Below are 10,870 nucleotides of genomic sequence, written 5' to 3' on the forward strand. Positions count from 1 at the left end.
ACGGAAGTGGTTGTCAGGCACGCGTTCATAGGGAATGATGATGATTGTCACGTTCATCACATTCAGGTTGAAGTGCGAACGAATATCTTAGAAGCGAAATAGGATGAATTGAATAGAAAAATAGTAGTACTTTGCATTAATCTTTGAGGAACAGCAGAGCTCCACACCTTAATCTATGGAGTGTAGAAACTCTACCGTTAAAAATACATAAGTGAAAGGTCCAGGCATGGCCGAATGGCCAGCCCCCAAAACGTGATCACAGGATCAGAATACAATCCAGGATGTCTAATACAATAGTAAAAAGTCCTATTTATAATAAACTAGCTACTAGGGTTTACAGAAGTAAGTAATTGATGCATAAATCCACTTCTGAGGCCCACTTGGTGTGTGCTTGGGCTGAGCTTGAATGTTACACGTGCAGAAGTCATTCTTGGAGTTGAACGCCAGCTTTTGTGCCATTTTGGGCGTTGAACTCCACTTTGCAACTTGTTTCTGGCGCTGGACGCCAGAATTAAGCAAAGAGCTGGCGTTGAACGCCAGTTTGCGTCATCTAAACTTGGGCAAAGTATGAACTATTATATATTGCTGGAAAGCCCTGGATGTCTACTTTCCAACGCAATTAGAAGCGCGCCATTTTGAGTTCTGTAGCTCCAGAAAATCCATTTTGAGTGCAGGGAGGTCAGAATCCAACAGCATCAGCAGTCCTTCTTCAACCTCTGAATCTGATTTTTGCTCAAGTCCCTCAATTTCAGCCAGAAAATACCTGAAATCACAGAAAAACACACAAACTCATAGTAAAATCCAGAAATGTGAATTTAACATAAAAAACTAATGAAAACATCCCTAAAAGTAACTAGATCCTACTAAAAACATACTAAAAATAATGCCAAAAAGCGTATAAATTATCCGCTCATCACAACACCAAACTTAAATTGTTGCTTGTCCCCAAGCAACTGAAAATCAAATAGGATATAAAGAAGAGAATATACTATAAATTCCAAACTATCAATGAAACATAGCTCCAATCAGATGAGCGGGACTTGTAGCTTTTTGCCTCTTGAATAGTTTTGGCATCTCACTTTATCCATTGAGGTTCAGAATGATTGGCATCTATAGGAACTCAGAGTTCAGATAGTGTTATTGACTCTCCTAGTTCTGTATGATGATTCTTGAACACAGCTTCTTTATGAGTCTTGGCCGTGGCCCTAAGCACTTTGTTTTCCAGTATTACCACCGGATACATAAATGCCACAGACACATAATTGGGTGAACATTTTCAGATTGTGACTCAGCTTTGCTAAAGTCCCCAACTAGAGGTGTCCAGGGTTCTTAAGCACACTCTTTTTTTTGCTTTGGACCTTGACTTTAACCGCTCAGTCTCAAGTTTTCACTTGACACCTACACGCCACAAGCACATAGTTAGGGACAGCTTGGTTTAGCCGCTTAGGCCAGAATTTTATTCCCTTAGGCCCTCCTATCCACTGATGCTCAAAGCCTTGGAATCCTTTTTATTTGCCCTTGCCTTTTGATTTTAAGGGTTATTGGCTTTTTGCTCTTGCCTCTTGGTTTTAAGAGCTTTTGGCTTTTTCTGCTTGCTTTTTCTTTCTATTTTTTTTCGCCTATAATTTTTTTTTTCTGCAAGGTTTGTTCTTTGCTGCTTTTTCTTGCTTCAAGAATCATTTTTATGATTTTTCAGATTATCAAATAACATGTCTCCTTGTCATCATTCTTTCAAGAGCCAACATATTCAACATTCTTAAACAACAACTTCAAAAGACATATGCACTGTTCAAGCATTCATTCAGAAAACAACAAGCATTGTCACCACATCAATATAGTTAAACTAAGTTCAAGGGTAAATTCGAAACTCATGTACTTCTTGTTCTTTTGAATTAAAACATTTTTCATTTAAGAGAGGTGATGGATTCATAGGACATTCATAACTTTAAGACAAAGTTACTAACTACTAATGATCATGTAATGAAGACACAAACACAGATAAGCACTTAACATAGAAAACGAAAAACAGAGAATGTAAGAACACGGAATGAGTCCACCTTAGTGATGGTGGCGTTTCCTTCTTGAGGAACCAATGATGTCCTTGAGCTCTTCTATGTCTCTTCCTTGTCTTTGTTGCTCCTCCCTCATTGCTTTTTGATCTTCTCTAATTTCATGAAGGATGATGGAGTGCTCTTGATGTTCCACCCTTAGTTGTCCCATGTTGGAACTTAATTCTTCTAGGGAGGTGTTGATTTGCTCCCAATAGTTTTGTGGAGGAAAATGCATTTGAGGCATCTCCGGGATCTCATGGTGATGAGATTCATACGCCTCTTGAGCTCTATGAATGGGCTCTCTTGCTTGCTCCATCTTTTTCTTAGTGATGGGCTTCTCTTCCTCAATGTGAATGTCTCCTTCTATGAAAGCTCCAACTGAGTAACATAGATGGCAAATAAGATGAGGAAAAGCTAGCCTTGTCCCAGGAGAGGGCTTTTCGGCTATTTTGTAGAGTTCAAGGGAGATGACTTCATGAACTTCTACTTCTTCTCCAATCATGATGCTATGGATCATGATGGCCCGATCCACAGTAACTTCAGATCGGTTGTTAGTGGGGATGATGGAGCGTTGGATGAACTCCAACCATCCTCTAGCCACAGGCTTGAGGTCCAGTCTTCTTAGTTGAACCGGCTTGCCTTTGGAGTCAATCTTCCATTGAGCTCCTTCCACACATATGTCCATGAGGACTTGGTCCAGCCTTTGGTTTAAGTTGACCCTTCTAGTGTAGGGGCGTTCATCTCCTTGCATCATAGGCAAGTTAAACGCCAACCTCACATTTTCCGGACTAAAATCTAAGTATTTCCCCCGAACCATTGTAATATAGTTCTTTGGATCCGGGTTCTTACTTTAATCATGGTTCTTGGTGATCCATGCATTGGCATAGAACTTTTGAACTATTAGGATGCCGACTTGTTGGATGGGATTTGTTGGAACTTCCCAACCTCTTCTTTGAATTTCATGTCGGATCTCCGGATACTCATTTCTTTTGAGTTTGAAAGGGACCTCGGGAATCACCTTCTTCTTGGCCACAACATCATAGAAGTGGTCTTGATGGGCTTTGGAGATGAACCTTTCCATCTCCTATGACTCGGAGGTGGAAGTTTTTGTCTTCCCTTTCCCTTTTCTAGAGGATTCTCCAGTCTTAGGTGCCATCAATGGTAATGGAAAAATAAAAAGCTTATGCTTTTACCACACCAAACTTAGAATTTTGCTCGCCCTCGAGCAAAAGAAGAAAGAATAGATGAAGAAGAATAAGAAAATATGGAGAAGAGGGGGGAGGTGTGTTTCGGCCAAGAAGGGAAAGAGAGTGTTGTGTTGTGTGAAAATGAAGAAGAATGGAAGGCTTTATATAGGGAAGGGAGGGGGGTTAAGGTTCGGCCATATGGGTGGGTTTGGGTGGGAAATTGATTTTGAATTTTGAAGGTAGGTGGAGTTTATTGGGTAGGTTTATGGTGAAGAGTGTTTATTGGGAATAGAGGATGATTGAGAAGAGAGAAGAGAGTGAGTGGAGGTAGGTGGGGATCCTGTGGAGTCCACAGATCCTGAGATGATCCTGTGGGGTCCACAGATCCAGAGGTGTTCAAGGATTTACAACCTTGCACCAAATTAGGCATGTAAAATGCCCTTGCACACAACTATGGGCGTTCAGCGCCAGGTTGGTGCCCATTTTGGGCGTTCAACGCCCATTTGTTGCCCATTTCTGGCGTTGAACGCCAGAACCATGCTTGTTCTGGGCGTTCAGCGCCAGCTCTTCTCCAGGGTGCAATTCTGGCGTTCAGCGCTCAGATGCTGTCCATTTTGGGCGTTCAGTGCCCAGATACTGCCCGTTTTGGGCGTTCAGCGCCAGAACCATGCTCTGTTCTGGCGTTGAACGCCAGACAGGTGCTTCCTCCAGGGTGTGATTTTTCTTCTGCTGTTTTTGATTCTGTTTTCAATTTTTATATTTATTTTGTGACTCCACATGATCATGAACCTATAAAGACATATAACTAAGAAAATTATAGTTAGATAAATAAAAATTGGGTTGCCTCCCAACAAGCGCTTCTTTAATGTCAATAGCTTGACAGTGGGCTCTCATGGAGCCTCACAGATATTCAGAGCATTGTTGAGACTCTCCAACACCAAACTTAGAGTTTGACTGTGGGGGCTCTGGTTGACTCTGTTTTGAGAGAAGCTTTTTATGCTTCCTCTCCATGTTTACAGAAGGATGACCTTGAATTGTAAACACAAGGGAGTCCCCATTCAATTGAAGGACTAATTCACCTCTGTCAACATCAATCACAGCTCTTGCTGTGGCTAGGAAAGGTCTTCCTAGGATGATGGATTCATCCTCTTCCTTTCCAGTATCCAAGACTATGAAATCAGTAGGGATGTAAAGGCCTTCAACCTTCACTAACACGTCCTCTACTTGTCCATAAGCCTGTTTTCTTGAATTGTCTGCCATCTCTAGTGAGATTTTAGCAGCTTGCACCCCATAGATTCCCAGTTTCTCTATTACAGAGAGGGGCATGAGGTTTATCCCTGAACCTAGGTCACACAGAGCCTTAAAGATCATGGTGCCTATGGTACAAGGGATTATGAACTTTCCAGGATCCTATCTCTTCTGAGGCAATGTCAGTTGGTCCAGATCACTTAGTTCATTGGTGAACAAAGGAGGTTCATCTTCCCAAGTTTCAATGCCAAATAATTTGGCATTCAGCTTCATGATTGCACCAAGGAACTTGGCAGCTTGCTCTTCAGTGACATCCTCATTCTTTTCAGAAGAGGAATACTCATCAGAGCTCATGAAGGGCATAAGGAGGTTCAATGGAATCTCTATGGTCTCTAGATGAGCCTCAGATTCCTTTGGTTCCTCAGAGGGAAACTCCTTATTGATCACTGGACGTCCCAAGATGTCTTCCTCACTGGGATTCACGTCCTCCTCTCCCTCTTTGGGTTCGGCCATTTTGGTAATATCAATGGCCTTGAACTCTCTCTTTGGATTTTCTTCTGTATTTCTTGGGAGAGTACTGGGAGGGATTTCAGTGATCTTCTTACTCAGCTGGCCCACTTGTGCCTCCAAATTTCTAATGGAGGACCTTGTTTCATTCATGAAACTCACAGTGGCCTTAGATAGATCAGAGACTAAGTTTGCTAAGCTAGATGGATTCTGCTCAGAATTCTCTGTCTGTTGCTGAGTGGATGATGGAAAGGGTTTACTATTGTTAAACCTATTTCTTCCACCATTATTAAAGCCTTGTTGAGGCTTTTGATCCTTCCATGAGAAATTTGGATGATTTCTCCATGATGAGTTATAGGTGTTTCCATAAGGTTCACCTAAGTAATTCACCTCTGCTATTGCAGGGTTTTCAGGATCATAAGCTTCTTCTTCAGAAGATGCCTCTTGAGTACTGTTGGATGCAGCTTGCATTCTATTCAGACTCTGAGAGATCATATTGACTTGCTGAGTCAATATTTTGTTCTGAGCCAGTATGGCATTCAGAGTATCAATTTCAAGAACTCCCTTCTTCATAGGCGTCCCATTACTCACAGGATTCCTCTCAGAAGTGTACATGAACTGGTTATTCGCAACCATGTCAATGAGTTCTTGAGCTTCTGAAGGTGTTTTCTTTAGGTGAATGGATCCACCTGCAGAAGTATCCAATGACATCTTTGATAACTCAGATAAACCATCATAGAATATATCTAGGATGGTCCATTCTGAAAGCATGTCAGAAGGACACTTTTTTGTCAGTTGCTTGTATCTCTCCCAAGCTTCATAGAGGGATTCACCTTCTTTCTGTCTGAAGGTTTGAACATCCACTCTAAGCATGCTCAGCTTTTGAGGAGGAAAGAACTTGGCTAAGAAAGCCTTGACCAGCTTATCCCAAGAGTTCAGACTATCTTTAGGTTGAGAGTCCAACCATATTCTAGCTCTGTCTCTTACAGCAAATGGGAAAAGCATGAGCCTATAGACTTCAGGATTTACTCCATTAGTCTTAACAGTATCACAAATCTGCAAGAATTTAGTTAAGAACTGAAAAGGATCTTCAGATGGAAGTCCATGAAACTTGCAGTTCTGCTGCATCAGAGAAACTAGCTGAGGTTTCATCTCAAAATTGTTTGCTCCAATGGTAGGAATGGAGATGCTCCTTCCATGTAAATTGGAATTAGGTGCAGTAAAGTCACCAAGCATTCTCCTTGCATTATTGTTGTTGGGTTCGGCTGCCATCTCCTTTACTTGTTCGAAATTTTCAATAAGGTTGCCTCTGGATTGTTGTAATTTAGCTTCTCTTAGTTTCCTCTTCAGAGTCCTTTCAGGTTCTGGATCAGCTTCAACAAGAATGCCTTTTTCTTTGTCCCTGCTCATAAGAAAGAGAAGAGAAAAAGAAAAGAAGAGGAATCCTCTATGTCACAGTAAAGAGGTTCCTTATTGTTACTTTGTTAGTAGAAGAAGAAAAGAAGAAAAAATTCGAACACAGATAGAGGAGGGGGTTCGAATTTGGTGAGTGATGTGAGGAAGAGATGTTAGTAGATGAATAAATAAATAGAATAAGATGAGAGAGGGAGGGGATTTTCGAAAATAATTTTTGAAAAAGAGTTAGTAATTTTCGAAAAATAATTTTTTTTGAAAAAGGTTAGTAATTTTTTTGAAAAGTTTAAAATCAAAAGTTAAAATAATTAATTAATTAAAAAAGATTTTTGAAAAAGAGGGAGATATTTTCGAAAATTAGAGAGAGAGAGTTAGTTAGGTGGTTTTGAAAAAGATAAGAAATAAACAAAAAGTTAGTTAGTTAGTTGAAACAAATTTTGAAAATCAATTTTGAAAAGATAAGAAGATAAGAAGTTAGAGAAGATATTTTAAAATCAAATTTTTGAAAAAGATAAGATAAGAAGATATTTTTGAAAAAAAAAATATGATTGAAATTAGTTTTGAAAAAGATTTGATTTTTAAAATCACAATTAATGACTTGATTCACAAGAAATCACAAGATATGATTCTAGAACTTAAAGTTTGAATCTTTCTTAACAAGCAAGTAACAAACTTTAAATTTTTGAATCAAAACATTAATTGATGATGTTATTTTCGAAAATTATGAAGTAAAGATAAGAAAAAGATTTTTTGAAAAATATTTTTGGAATTTTCGAAAATAACTAAGAAAAGTGAACAAGATTTGATTTTTGAAAAAGATAGGATTTTTAAAATGAAAATTTGATTTGACTCATAAAAACAACTAGATTTTAAAAATTTTTGAAAAAGTCAAATCTAATTTTCGAAATTTTAAGAGAGAAAAAGGAAAAGATATTTTTTTTATTTTTGAATTTTTAATGATGAGAGAAAAAAACATGAAAAAGACTCAATGCATGAAAATTTTGGATCAAAACCATGAATGCATGCAAGAATGCTATGAATGTCAAGATGAACATCAAGAACACTATGAAGATCATGATGAACATCAAGAACATATTTTTGAAAAATTTTAATACAAAGAAAATATGCAAGACACCAAACTTAGAATTCTTTAATGCCTAGACACTAAGAATTCAAGAATGCATATGAAAAACAAGAAAAGACACAAAACATGCAAATGCAAAGATCAAACAAGAACCAAGAACAACTTGAAGATCATGAAGAACACTATGAATGCATGAATTTTCGAAAAATGCAAGATGAGTATGCAATTGACACCAAACTTATAACATGACTCAAGACTCAAACAAGAAACACAAAATATTTTTTATTTTTATGATTTTTTTTTGTATTTTCTAATTAATTTTTTTTTCAAAAATCATCTTGAAAAAAAAAAGAAAAATAACGATTCAAAATTTTTAATATGAATTCTAGGAATCTTATGCTCTAAAGCTCCAATCAAAGGGTCAGGCATGGCTTATATAGCCAGCCAAGCTTTAGTATGTAACTCAGACATGATACGCCTGACATTCCCTACAGTCAGCCAGGCTTCAACATGCTTCATGAAACACTAGAATTCATTCTTAAAAATTTTGAAGAAAAATATATTTTTGAAAACATTTTTTTTTTCGAAAACAACGGAGAAAATTTTTGAAAATTTTTTTTTTTGAAAATAAAACAAAAAGAAAATTACCTAATCTGAGCAACAGGATGAACCGTCAGTTGTCCAAACTCGAACAATCCCCGGAAACAGCGCCAAAAACTTGGTGCACGAAATTGTGATCTCTGGTAATGGCTCCAAAAGCTTGGTGCTCTAATCTCAATTCATAATTTGTCACAACTTCGATACAACTAACCAACAAGTGCACTGGGTCGTCCAAGTAATACCTTACGTGAGTAAGGGTCGAATCCCACGGAGATTGTTGGTATGAAGCAAGCTATGGTCACCTTGTAAATCTCAGTTAGGCAGATATAAAATAGTTATGTAGTTTTCGAAATTTAGTAATAAAAGAAGGATAGAAATACTTATGTAAATCATTGGTGAGAATTTCAGATAAGCGTATGGAGATGCATTCGTTCCTCTGAACCTCTGCTTTCCTGCTGTCTTCATCCAATCAGTCTTACTCCTTTCTATGGCTGGCTTTATGTAAGGATGTCACCGGTGCCAATGGCTACTTTCAATCCTCTCGGAAAAATGGTCCAAATGCTCTGTCACAGCACGGCTAATCGTCTGGAGGCATCACCCTTGTCGATGGTTGTATCCTATTCCTCTCTGTGAAAATGGTCCGATGCGCTGTCACTGCATGGCTAATCATCTTGGAGGTTCTCGATCATACTGGAATAGAATTTACTATCCTTTTGCGTCTGTCACTACACCCAACACTCGCGAGTTTGGAGTTCGTCACAGTCATTCAATCCCAGAGTCCTACTTGGAATACCACGGACAAGGTTTAGACTTTTCGGACTCTCATGAATGCCGCCATCAATCTAGCTTATACCACGAAGATCCTGATTAAGAGATCCAAGAGATAATCATTCAATCTAAGGTAGAACGGAAGTGGTTGTCAGGCACGCGTTCATAGGGAATGATGATGATTGTCACGTTCATCACATTCAGGTTGAAGTGCGAACGAATATCTTAGAAGCGAAATAGGATGAATTGAATAGAAAAACAGTAGTACTTTGCATTAATCTTTGAGGAACAGCAGAGCTCCACACCTTAATCTATGGAGTGTATAAACTCTACCGTTAAAAATACATAAGTGAAAGGTCCAGGCATGGCCAAATGGCCAGCCCCCAAAACGTGATCACAGGATCAGAATACAATCCAGGATGTCTAATACAATAGTAAAAAGTCCTATTTATAATAAACTAGCTACTAGGGTTTACAGAAGTAAGTAATTGATGCATAAATCCACTTCCGGGGCCCACTTGGTGTGTGCTTGGGCTGAGCTTGAATGTTACACGTGTAGAGGTCATTCTTGGAGTTGAACGCCAGCTTTTGTGCCATTTTGGGCGTTGAACTCCACTTTGCAACTTGTTTCTGGCGCTGGACGCCAGAATTGGGCAGAGAGCTGGCGTTGAACGCCAGTTTGTGTCGTCTAAACTTGGGCAAAGTATGGACTATTATATATTGCTGGAAATCCCTGGAAGTCTACTTTCCAACGAAATTAGAAGCGCGCCATTTTGAGTTCTGTAGCTCCAGAAAATCTATTTTGAGTGTAGGGAGGTCAGAATCCAACAGCATCAGCAGTCCTTCTTCAACCTCTGAATCTGATTTTTGCTCAAGTCCCTCAATTTCAGCCAGAAAATACCTGAAATCACAGAAAAACACACAAACTCATAGTAAAGTCCAGAAATGTGAATTTAACATAAAAACTAATGAAAATATCCCTAAAAGTAACTAGATCCTACTAAAAACATACTAAAAACAATGCCAAAAAGCGTATAAATTATCCGCTCATCAAAAACATGTCAGATTACAAGTATTTTCCTAGTAGAGCAATTTTTGCACCCATGCTTGAGAGTGTCGAGAAGGTAAACGATTTTGTCTTGACAATCTTTCTAGGGATGGAAAAGGAGTATTTGAGTTCTGACACAACATGTCAAGCTGATGAGAATGAAGATGTACAACAAGAATGGTTCACACCAGAGTTCCTAAATGACATCAAATGTTCGGGACTACCCAATCACAAGTTGACTTTGAAGTCAGGAGTCGCTATAATGCTACTGTGAAACATAGACCAGACTTCAGATTTATGCAACGGGACAAGATTAATAGTTAACGAACTTGGTAGCAACATAATTGGAGCGACGGTAGTGACCGGTAAAAATATTGGAGATAAGTGTACATTCTAAGAATGAACTTGATCCCTTCAGATTCATGAGTGCTATTTAAGTTCCAACGGAGACAATTTTCATTAACAGTATGCTTTGCAATGACCACTAACAAGAGTCAGGGTCAATCATTATCACATGTAGGACTTTACTTGCCAAAATCAGTGTTCATCCATGGACAACTTTATGTTGCTTTGTCAAGAGTTAAGAGTCGCAGTGGCCTCAGGTTTTTAATTATAGATGAAGACAGCAATCCAAAAGTCATCAACAACAAATGTCGTGTTCAAAGAAGTTTTTAATAATATTTAGGTAAGAATAATATTATTTTCATTTTAATAGCATGTTATGATTTACACTTTTGTATAAATATTTACTGTAGATATAACTAATTTATCTATAACTTTGTTTTCAGATTTGAGATGAAATGTGTAACAAGGAGCACAACATCATATGCCAATTGCTTTTCTAATGAAGTTAGTAAGATACTAGGTTGTCGATAAATTTTTATTAGCCTTTTGATATAAAATTTAGTGTAAAATTGAGGGTAAAAAACAAAAATAAGCCAAGAGAGAAAATAATTTACGTGAA

The 10,870-nt window shown here is 38.2% G+C and overlaps 1 non-coding gene across 1 annotated transcript; it reads left to right on the top strand.

Annotated features, from left to right (window-relative positions):
• Positions 1–5,758: 5,758 nt before the first annotated feature.
• LOC148574178 (small nucleolar RNA R71) lies at positions 5,759–5,866 on the top strand. Its single transcript, XR_015906078.1, has one exon. It is a non-coding gene; the product is annotated as a small nucleolar RNA R71 (small nucleolar RNA).
• Positions 5,867–10,870: the final 5,004 nt, after the last annotated feature.

Source organism: Arachis ipaensis, chromosome B2 (assembly GCF_059453495.1).
Source record: "Arachis ipaensis isolate K30076 ecotype BB chromosome B2, ASM5945349v1, whole genome shotgun sequence".
NCBI classification, from domain to species: Eukaryota; Viridiplantae; Streptophyta; class Magnoliopsida; order Fabales; family Fabaceae; genus Arachis; species Arachis ipaensis.